We start from the raw sequence: 12,332 nt of genomic DNA, 5'->3' as shown, positions 1-12,332 counted from the left end.
CCAAGCGTCCAGATCTCACCAGAGCTCAAGTGGAGTTAACTCTTATCTCCATGAGGAACAGGGTCATCCAAAGCAACATGCCTTATGTTCTTCCTACTGACGCCGATGCTGTAAATGAGCTCACTACGGAACTACCACCCATTACAACTCACCAAAGCATCTTCCATACCGATCCGGATGAAGAGGTCTCCGAAGAAGTCATGCTGGATGATGAAGCAAAAACCGTTCCGTACACCAATCTCATGACTTCATTCCATTTTCAATAAAAGGCTTCTGTATCCAAGTATGCCTATGACTTCGGATCCTCCTCCTCAACCACTCCGTACGGAGGTTCAAACTCCAAATTGCAAGAAGATGATGTTGCAACTGTAATGCCCGTGTTTCTAGGCTAGGCATTAATATTGACATGATAGTCTAGGTTAACCTTTGTGACTCATTTTGAATAAATGAAAAGGAATTATGTGAATATTATGTGTTTTACGCTTAATTATTAGGGTTTAATTAATTAAGACTAAAAATGAGCGTCAAAAATAAATATTAGATAAAGCCGATATTTATTAAGAAAGTTGTAGTGGTCATGACAAGGATTACGGATATATAAAGAATGCCGAAATCCGAGTTATAACGAAGAAGTTATGACCTGTCGAAATTTCACGACAAAACCGGCGGTACCGAATGTCGTAAAAAGTGAGTTTTTGATAAACTACTTTTTAGCATTAGTGATCTAAACGAAACTTGTAGTATTCGTTAAACCGAGAGTAGGTATAAAAAAACGCCTAAATATGACTTCGTATGAGGAAGTTATGATTTTTCGAAGTTTCAGCTTAGCATTAGACAGCTAAAAACTCAAATTTTAGATCGAGTGATTTTTAGCCGACACAACCTAAACGAGAATCGAAGGTCACGGAAATAGTAGCACAACGGTAAAAAGTCTGACGAAAACGGACGTCGGATGAAGAAGTTATGAATTTTTAACGGATTTTCTGTCCCGGTCTGTTAAAAATAATAATATAAAAATTAAAGTTAAAATTAGCCGACGAAGTCTAAACGAAAGTTGTAGAGCGTAATTTTACCTACGCGTGCATATAAAGAACGTAAAAAACGGAGCTCGTAAGCGAAAGTTATGGATTTGAGAAGTTTTGGCGCAAAAATCGAGAAAAAAAATCTCAAAACCGGGAAATTTCGCATACGTGGACTTCGGCCACGTCACCTCGCTTAAAATATGCCACGTGTCCGAAATCTGCTGAGTCACCGAAGCCACCTGGCGAGGCGTGTCACGTTCTTCTCGAGTCCGAGGTTCGGTCCAATAGGAGGCTGCCCCGTGTCCGATCTCGGTGTGTCATCAGGAGCGTGTCTGAACCGGAGAGCCGTCCGAAGTGGTCCAATCAGAAGCCTCCAGCGAGGCCCTCGCATGCGCAGCCCACATGCGAGCCCCGTGCTGCCCCCTTCGGATCTGCTGCCGCGTGTCTCCTTCCCAGCCATTGATCCTCAGCCTCGCATGCTATAAATAGGAGGGTGCGAACCCTCCCGGCTAGAATTTAAAATTTGGCAATTTTGCCCCTTTTTCAATATTTTGGCTATTTTCACATCCCCCGAAGCCCCGGTATCGGTTATAGCACCCGAAACACGTCCCGAAGTGCCCGAAGACCCGGAAAATTTATCTTTTCGGTTTCGAAGCCCGACCCTTTGCAGAGCCCGGTTGCTCAATAAAATCCCGGTTTTATTAGAAACGATCGTTTTAGGAAACGAATTGCTGCCCGATTTTCATTAAATTAGGTGAGTGTGTAGTTACTTTCACCTTACACATAGATATGAAGTATTTACCTTAAAATACGTGCTATGTGTAATTATATTAATTGTTTATCTGAGGTGATTGTTGAATAGATGTTTTATACAAGTTTTAAACTGTATATGTATTTTTATCTACAAAAATGTTGGGTAAAACATGGGTAGATGAAATAGTGGGTGTGATGAAAGGTGAGTTGGATAAATGAAATGATCAGTGATATTGATCATGAGTTGAGGGTGAGTGGTGAAATTTGAGAGAATCACTTATCCAAAATGTTGGCCCCCGTCATTCAGCAAAGTATGGATGACAACCATGGACTATTCTAGACGGTTTGTGGAACACTAGCAGGCCCGCAACCTGTAGGTGTTTGAACTATATGTTCATCTGTTGTACTCTAAAAACCCATTGACATGTATTGCAGGGAGGAATACCTGTGAATAATACTGTCGATAAATGAGAGCTATGGACTTAGCACATGTTGAATAAACCTTGGCAGCTATGGACTTAGTGCCTGTTATATAAACCCTGGTGACGATGTGACTTCGTGCCTATTCCTTAGGATGAATCCTTAGGAAGGAGTGATAGTTGATTATTAGGGTAAACCCTTAAGAAATAAATAAGATAATGGGGTTGGGGTAATTTGGTTGACTGATTGATGTTTAAGCATAATAAATTTATATATTGTGGGTTGAAAACCCTATATGCTCACCAGGCTTCCAAGCCTGACCCACTCAGCTTTTTATATTACAGGTAGTGGACCCCGAGCATAGTCGGATGATGATGATGAGTGATCTTTGGATTATAGGCCAGTAGTTATAAATAACTGTTGTAAGGCTTATAATGTCTTGTTTATGCTTTTGATCTGTATCGGAACATGACATCCCGAGGTTTTGATATAAAAGGAAATTATATATTTCTTAAAGAAAGGTTTTGACCAACTTTTATCATGTTTTGTTTTGGGAACCAATTCCGCAACATCTTTTAAAAAGATTTCTCTGATTTTATTTTAAAAAGCATAAATTAAATCGGTCTTTTCTGGCCGAGAAATTAGGGGATATCACAGTTGGTATCAGAGCATTAGTTTAAGCGAACTAAGAAATTTGTAGGATTTCTAGACTTAAACTTAGAATGCTAAGTGATGATTGTGAGATGAGTGTCTACCATATTTTAGACACGAGCACTAGTTTATTTTAGGAAAGATGCCTAAAATGCTTTTATGTGCTAAATGCTATATGTTTGCCATATATGCCATTATTTGTTCGGATCTATGGTCTGTTGCCGACCGGATCTGGAAACCTTATGTGTGTAGGATTCTAAACGTATGATTACGATATTAGAACTAACATATAAACGTTTCGGAGTAATAACGAAGATTTACCGTTTATCGAAAATAAAGATCTAAAATCACCTACGATTGGTGTATAGATCGAAATGGCGAGTACTCAAAGTGGATTCGGAAACGATAATCCGCAGCCTGAGCCAATCATGATGACTGGGGTGCAGGCAATGGTGCGTACGATGTTGGATCAACAGATGGAAGAAACAAAACGTTTACTTAACCAAAGTAAGGATGAACTTACTGTGCCAGTACGTCAGGCATCTGTTCTTGAGGCAACTATCAGGGTTGCTAAGTCTATTGAAGAAATGATCAATGACAGGACCGCCAACAAGGTTGAAGTTGACAAAAAGAGGAAATTTGAGGGGTCTTCAAGGCCCAACAAGAGCAACATATCCTCAAAGTCTGGCAAAAGAAGAGGTAAAGGAAAATGGTGCGGGAAGTGCAAAAATAAACACTCTAGGAATTGTGACGGGAAGGTGAAGTGCTTTAGGTGTGGAAAAATAGGGAATTATGCCAATCAGTGTACGATTCTCAAGGGGGTGTGTTATGTATGTAAGGAAGAAGGCCATATTTCTAAGAACTGTCTGAAGAACAATGAAGTAACAAGGCCAAGTGTACCGCCAACGCTAAGGGAATTTTCAGAATATCCTTGACGAAGCAATTAATAATGCTAGGAAGTAGAAGTAAAGACTTGATACACGAAGATCAAGTTACGAAGTAGTAATGTGAATAGTAACAAGTGGTTTAGCCTATTAGAGGCATTGTATAGGGTAAACTTGAACTCTTATGTAATCGTTTCAAGGAAATAATATAAACCCTGGTTTTGTCATCTGATGAATGGAATGGTTGGTGTAATTCTTGAAGTTGTCCCATTGTCTGGAATTTCCATCACCAACCAAGTTGAAGTAGAATTGATGATTGAAGATACGCATGGAAGAAGTCCTAGTAGAGTCTAGGAAAATTTTATGATTAATTGGACACATTCGTATGTGTTAAATTGTTTTGTGATTTTAGGACTTGGGGACTGCGAGACAGTACTTGGGACGAGTATGAGTAGGTGTGAATAGTAGTAGAGATCTATACTACTAGAAGCACAGGACTCACACTTGGATCAGGGAAAGTCACAAGGTTACCAAGGAACTAGTAATTGATTCCGTCTTATTCTAATCTGTCGTTACCATCGTTTCGGTAATGACTAAGAAGATGATTGTTATTCCGACCTTAGAGGTCATATCGAATTGAGTCCGACTAAGATGAGTGTGTCACGTGGTTCCGAGAACCAAGTTCGATGTAGCATTTGACTTAAGCCAAATGATTGAAGTGAAAGATGATCAAAGCGATCAATAGAAGTATCGCACTCATTGTTGAAGAAGTTAGTAGTTAGAAATGATACATGTTGAACTGTGATTGTATCACATTAGAAGATGGAGGTAGGTATAGTTTGTTCTGAAATTTGTCCCTGGGAGATCTGAGTCTAAGTAGTGCATTATACAATGAGAGATCATTAGAACATGACCCATCGGTCTGTTACAATAAACGAAGGAAAATACTTATTCTAAGAAGAAGAAGGAGTCCTCAATAAGGATTTATTTTGTAACTCGAAGGTTACAATTGAAAGTCCTACGGAGATCTGAAGCTTTTTAGGATTCGTCGGATATTATCGAAGACTTATCCAAGGCTTTTCTTCGATCGCGACTCCATTAATAGCTTTGGCCCATAAAGGAGCTGTTTATACTTGGAATGAGAAGTATAAGGAAGTTTTTGAGAAGTTAAAGAAGAAGTTGTGTGAAGCACCTATTCTTTCGTTACCTCAAGGAGTTGATGACTTCACAGTTTGTAGTGATGCCTCTGGAGTTAGGTTAGGTTGTGTTCTGACCCAAAGGGATAAAGTGATAGTGTGTGCAACGAGGCAATTGAAGGAGCATGAAAAGAACTACCCCACTCATGATCTGGAGTTGGCAGCGGTAGTATTCGCCTTAAAGATATAGAGGCATTATCTTTATGGTACTAAATGCAAACTTTTCACTGATCATAAGAGTCTTCAATATCTCTTTAATCAGAAGGAATTAGACATGAGGTAATGGCGTTGGCTAGAATTACTCAAGGACTACGACTGTGAGATACTTTACCACCCTGGTAAAGCGAATGTTGTAGCTGATGCTCTTAGTCAGAAGGTAAATCTTGAAAAGAAAAGGCCAAGAGCGTTGAGAATTGAAGTTGTCTCGACAATTGTGGAAAGTATAAAGAAAGCTCAGGAGGAAGCTTTAGAGAAAAATGACCGAAAGTAGGAACGTTTGGGAAAAACGTTGGTGTTTTATACAAACGGTCAAGGATTGAAGGTATTCAAAGATAGGATTTGGGTATCTAAGACGGGAGGAGTAAGAGGTCTTCTGATAGAAGAAGCTCACAAAACCATATACTCGATTCATCCCGACAGTACGAAAATGTATAGGGATCTAAAAACCCTATTACTGGTGGCCGACGATGAAGCTTGATGTTGCTAAGTATGTGGCCGAGTGTGTAACTTGTGCTAGGGTTAAGGCACAACATCAGAAACCGTATGGGGGTTTAGAACCTTTACCTATACCCATGGGTAAATGGGAGGACATTACCATGGATTTTGTGACTAACCTGCCCAGAACAAGGAACGGTCACGACATGATTTGGGTGGTCGTTGATCGCTTCACTAAGAGTGCGTATTTCATAGCCGTCATCGGGAAATGGTCTATGGATAAACTTGCGAATTCTTACGGGAAGAAAATTATGAGGCTTCACGGTGTTCCGTGTATCTGATCGTGATAGCCGTTTTACCTCAAGGTTTTGGAGGAGTTTATAAGAGGAATTGGGTACCAAGTTGTGTTCGAGTACAGCTTACCATCCGCAAACTGATGGTCAGAGCGAACGAACGATTCAAACATTGGAGGATATGCTGAGAGCATGTACCCTGGAAATTCCAAGGTAACTAAGATGAACATTTACCTTTAGTAGAATTTTCCTATAATAATAGTTTCCACTCAAGCATCAAGATGGCATCTTATCACGCTTTGTATGGGGAAAAGTGTCGAACGCCGTCATGTTGGCTGGAAGCTGGGGAAAAGCAGTTTATGGGACCTGAAATAGTCCATCAGACTGCTGAAAAGTTGAAAGTGATTAGGGAAAGGATGTTAGCTGCTCAAGAGAGCTATGCTGACAAGAAAAGACAACCGATATCATTCGAAGTTGGAGATTCGGTTTTACTTAAAGTCTCGCCGTGGAAGAGATTTATAAGGTTTGGTAAAAGGGGAAAGTTGAGTCCAAGGGTTATTGGACCATTTAAAGTTCTTCAGAGGATCGGGAATCAAGCTTACAAGCTAGAATTACCGGAAGAACTGGAGGGTATTCATAATACCTTTCATGTGTGTTAATTGAGAAAGTTCACGGGAGATGTGCCCGACATAATTCCCATTTCTGAATTAAAGTTGGATGAAAACAACAGGTTAATGGAAGAACCTGAGGCAATCATTGACCGTAAGACTAAAAAGTTGTGACGCAAGATGGTCGATTTAGTGCTTGTGCGTTGGAAACATACGAATGGGCCAAATCTCACCTGGGGAAAACGGAGAGTGACATGATGAGTCGCTACCCGTATTTGTTTGCTGATGTGTGATTCCGGGGACGGAATCATTCTAAGGGGGAGAGAATTGTAATGCCCGTGTTTCTAGGCTAGGCATTAATATTGACATGATAGTCTAGGTTAACCTTTGTGACTCATTTTGAATAAATGAAAAGGAATTATGTGAATATTATGTGTTTTATGTGTTTTATGCTTAATTATTAGGATTTAATTAATTAAGACTAAAAATGTGCGTCGAAAATAAATATTAGATAAAGCCGATATTTATTAAGAAAGTTGTAGTGGTCGTGACAAAGATTACAGATATCTAAAGAATGCCGAAATCCGAGTTATAACGAAGAAGTTATGACCTGTCGAAGTTTCACGACAAAACCGGCGGTACCGAATGTCGTAAAAAGTGAGTTTTTGATAAACTACTTTTTAGCCTTAGTGATCTAAATTAAACTCGCAGTGTTCGTTAAACCGAGAGTAGGTATAAAAAGAACGCCTAAATCTGACTTCGTATGAGGAAGTTATGATTTTTCGAAGTTTCAGCTTAGCAGTAGACAGCTAAAAACTCGAATTTTAGATCGAGTGATTTTTAGCCGACACAACCTAAACGAGAATCGAAGGTCTCGTAAATAGTAGCACAACGGTAAAAAGTCTGACGAAAACGGACGTCGGATGAAGAAGTTATGAATTTTTAACGGATTTCCTGTCCCGTCTGTTAAAAATAATAATATAAAAATTAAACTCAAAATTAGCCAACAAAGTCTAAACGAAAGTTGTAGAGCATAATTTTACCTACGCGTGCATATAAAGAACGTCAAAAACGGAGTTCGTATGCGAAAGTTATGAATTTTAGAAGTTTTGGCGCGAAAATCGAGAAAAAATCTCAAAACCGGGAAATTTCGCATACTTGGACTTCGGCCACGTGTCCGAAATCTACTGAGTCACCGAAGCCACCTGGCGAGGCGTGTCATGTTCTTCTCGAGTCCGAGGTTCGGTCCAATAGAAGGCTACCTCGTGTCCGATCTCGGTGTGTCACCAGGAGCGTGTCCGAACCGGAGAGCCGTCCGAAGTGGTCCAATCAGAAGCCTACAGCGAGGCCCTCGCATGCGCAGCCCACGTGCGAGCCAGGTGATGCCCCCTTCGGATCCTGTGTCGCGTGTCTCCTTCCCATCCATTGATCCTCAGCCTCGCATGCTATAAATAGGAGGGTGCGAACCCTCCCGGCTAGAATTTAAAAATTGGCAATTTTGGCCCCTTTTTCAATATTTTGGCTATTTTCACATCCCCCGAATCCCCGGTATCGGTTATAGCACCCGAAACACGTCCCGAAGTGCCCGAAGAGCCGGAAAATTTATCTTTTCAGTTTCGAAGCCCGACCCTTTGCAGAGCCCGGTTTCTCAATAAAACTTCCGGTTTTATTAGAAACAATCGTTTTAGGAAACGAATTGCTGCCCGATTTTCATTAAATCAGGTGAGTGTGTAGTTACTTTCACCTTACACATAGATATGAAGTATTTACCTTAAAATACCTGCTATGTGTAATTATATTAATTTTTTATCTGAGGTGACTGTTGAATAGATGTTTTATACAAGTTTTAAACTGTATATGTATTTTTATCTACAAAATGTTGGGTAAAACATGGGTAGATGAAATAGTGGGTGTGATGAAAGGTGAGTTGGATAAATGAAATGATCAGTGATATTGATCATGAGTTGAGGGTGAGTGGTGAAATTTGAGAGAATCACTTACCCAAAATGTTGGCCCCCGTCATTCAGCAGATTATGGATGACAACCATGGACTATTCTAGACGGTATGTGGAACACTAGCAGGCCCGCAACCTATAGGTGTGTGAACTATATGTTCATCTGTTGTACTCTAAAAACCCATTGACATGTATTGCAGGGGGGAATACTTGTGAATAATACTGTCGATAAATGAGAGCTATGGACTTAGCACATGTTGAATAAACCTTGGCAGCTATGGACTTAGTGCCTGTTATATAAACCCTGGTGACGATGTGACTTCGTGCCTATTCCTTAGGATGAATCCTTAGGAAGGAGTGATAGTGGATTCTTAGGGTAAACCCTTAAGAAATAAATAAGATAATGGGGTTGGGGTAATTTGGTTGACTGATTGATGTTTAAGCATAATAAATTTATGTATTGTGGGTTGAAAACCCTATATGCTCACCAGGCTTCCAAGCCTGACCCACTCAGCTTTTTATATTACAGGTAGTGGACCCCGAGCATAGTCGGATGATGATGATGAGTGATCTTTGGATTATAGGCCAGTAGTTATAAATAACTGTTGTAAGGCTTATAATGTCTTGTTTATGCTTTTGATCTGTATCGGAACATGACATCCCGAGGTTTTGATATAAAAGGAAATTATATATTTCTTAAAGAAAGGTTTTGACAAACTTTTATCATGTTTTGTTTTGGGGACCAATTCCGCAACATCTTTTAAAAAGATTTCTCTGATTTTATTTTAAAAAAAGCATAAATTAAATCGGTCTTTTCTGGCCGAGAAATTAGGGGATGTCACAGCAACCAAACCGGGTCCTTCCACAAATCCTTCCTCACACCAACCTCCTCCGCAACACTCAGATTCCGATTCAGAACCATCAGTTGGTGACTATGTTGACCCCTTTTCTCTCCTCGAGATACGAACCAACATCTCAAACACCATGAAGAAAATGTCATCCATGGAATCATCCGTAACAGAGATCAACACGAAAATGGATCAAAAAGTCCCCGGACTTGATTCCAAACTTGATGCCACTCTCCAATCACTATCCTAGCAGTCCGAACCATCTGTTGCGAAATGCGAAGCTCAATTGGATCAGTTAATCTCCCTCCGGCTCAAGCATACCATTGAGGAAGTCGACACCAAATACGACATTTTGGTTGATCATTATCTCAACACCATCACTTCCATGCTCAAGGTTCATGATGATCTGGTGTCTGCTACCAACGACCTAATTAAGCAGACCCACGTTCGTCATGAGAAGCAGATTCAAAGGTTGGAGAAGGAGATCCGGAAGAAGGATGAAATGAACATGATCATTCAACAAGTCCTCATTAAACTTCTTCGCTCAACTTGGAATAATGTTGATGTTCCGAACCAGAAGTTTGATGAGATGATTGCTATCCTCAGCAACATGTTCAAGCACCTTTCTGATCAAGCCCTCACGGCCGAAGCCTATGATAACCTCACTCTTCAACTCACCACAGGCCTTCAGAAAGTCTTCTCCAAATTCGATGATCTCAAGGAAAATTTGCTGCTTGCACCGGTTCCGAGATCCACCGATGCAAGAGGGGGAGAAGGACCAAACAAACCTTGGAAACCTACCTCGGAGTTCATACTCCGCGATAAAGATCTGAATTCCGATGATGAAGTCCAGGTTGTGTCCGGACTTATAGGAAACTCCTCTACTAAAGAATAAGACAGTGACAAAGACAAATACGTCACAAATGGAGTTCTAGGCCTTGAAGCTCCAAAGAAAATAACTCCAAAGGTGCTGACTGAGGAAGAGAAGAGGATTTGGTCCGCAGTCTCTTGGCCATCCTCCTTGTCGGATGCTTTTCAAAGGGTCGTTCAAATGGCTAAGGCAAAATCAATTTTAACCGCTCAAGCCTTCCGAGCCACTCCTTCAATACAGCCTCCCATACCGGAACCAAAAATCGCTCCAATCGACCAGGGCTCTCCTCTCCGGATCCCTGATGAAATTCCAAAAGAACCACTTCCAATTCCCACTCCGGAATTCACAATTGATGAGAATATGAAGCTGGTTATAAATGCTCTTCAAAGAGACAAAGGGAAGAAACCAATGACTTCCGAACAACAAGTCCTTCACTCCGGACCTCCTCTCAAGCACAAACATGGATGGTCTCAGGAGGAAATCAATCAGGCATTAGAGCATAGTATCCGGATCCAAGCCCTAAAAGACAATCCTGATCCGATGCGTGCCATTTCTCCTCTTTGCCGTGAAGGCATTCTCAAGGTTCAAGAAATCATTATGTGCCTCTACTACGATCTTCCCACCAATGACTCCGATCAGCTGGATCTTCCTCTCTCTCCCTACATCAAATTTTATACCAAGTTTGCCCCTCTTCATCCATCAGACAATCCGGAAGAAATCATCCGGACTGAGAGAGAAAGGCTTAAAACCTTCTACTCTAAGCACACTCAACCTTTCAAGGAAGTATGGACGAGGAAGAGGATTACCAAAGTACAGGGCTTCGAAAGAAAAATTCTGGTGAAATTCGAACTGAACTGCCCTCTATTCCGTTTTCACCTCCTCCGGAAGAAGCCAACACCCTGGACCGTTACTGATGCTGATTTTCCTTCCATGAATCCCAATGACATCCTCACTCTAGCTGCTTACTTCAGAGAAAATCAAAAGGATGACATCAGTATGGGAGCTTACCACGCAACTCTGAGCTTTCTGAAAGATTATGTTGCTGATTTTTGCCGAGGTGATTATGAGCTTGCACACCTCTACGGAACGGAACAATTCGTTGCCAAAATCGACTTTGTTCTTCCGGAAGCTGAAGTTCTTGCAGATGGTCCCATTGAAGAACCGGTTCTAGGGTTTGTCTACACAACCAGAAAGACAAACAAAAAGGACTTCTTCCGAGTCCTTGACAAACATCTAGTTCCGACCAAAGCTCTGAAGAAGTTCATATCCCGGGCGTCCAAGTCTGATGTTCCGGAACAGGTCAAGGCAAAGTTTGTGAGTCAATTGGCATGGTACATTGCGGTCCGAGAATGGTTGTTCAGAGCCTACACCTTCATCAAGGAAGAAATGAACTAAGCTTGTTGGATTGCTAAGTTCACTTAGCGGGGAGATTGTTGGAACCTGAAAGTGAACCGCTAGCAATCCTAAGTACTAATTCTGAAGTGTATGTTCCGAAGAGGAGAGTGGTCCGGAATCCGTCCGGATCAAGTAAGAAGATGTGAAGACTGAAGACATTCCGGAGCTGACTCTCATGTCCGGAATGATGCTGATCCGGAATGAAGTTGTTTTTTCTTTTGTGCATTTATTGTATTTGTCTTTGTATTGATATAACGTTTCATAGGACTAAGTCTATAGTTGTATTTGGACATTCAGAATGTCAGAATCATGTCTTTTGTCTGGTCCTATGTAATCACTTCAGTTAATTCGGTGTAATATTCTTTTCTTATAAATAGGAGTATTCAATACAAGTCAACTACAGATCTTTCACTCACTTTTGTTATTCTCTTCAAGTTTACTTCAAACATTCTTCTTGTTCTTCATTTATTAGCTTTACTTTGATCAGTTATTCTCGTTGCTTATTAAATGACTTGATCATTTGCTGAAAACATTATCTAAGACTTGACTGGTCTTTCCAGGCTTGACTTGAACATTCATTAGCAAGTAGACATTGATCTTAAGCATTCACTTAAGGTTTGAGTTCTCAAACCTTGTCCCTGAGCATAAGTAAGATCTTATTCTCACACTTTCCCTTATGTTTGCTCTTTGAGGGAGTCTTCCTATTCTTACCCTTCCCTTGCCCAATAGCCAAGACGGGGGCTGCTATAGTGGGAGTTGATGCAACAGATTTATCCTTGAGG

The sequence above is a fragment of the Lactuca virosa genome, chromosome 3 (genome assembly GCF_052849685.1).
Source record: "Lactuca virosa cultivar CGN04683 chromosome 3, Lactuca_virosa_CGN04683_v6, whole genome shotgun sequence".
In the NCBI taxonomy this organism is placed as follows: Eukaryota; Viridiplantae; Streptophyta; class Magnoliopsida; order Asterales; family Asteraceae; genus Lactuca; species Lactuca virosa.
The sequence above is the reverse complement of the archived record's forward strand: the minus strand, read 5'-3'. Positions refer to the sequence as shown.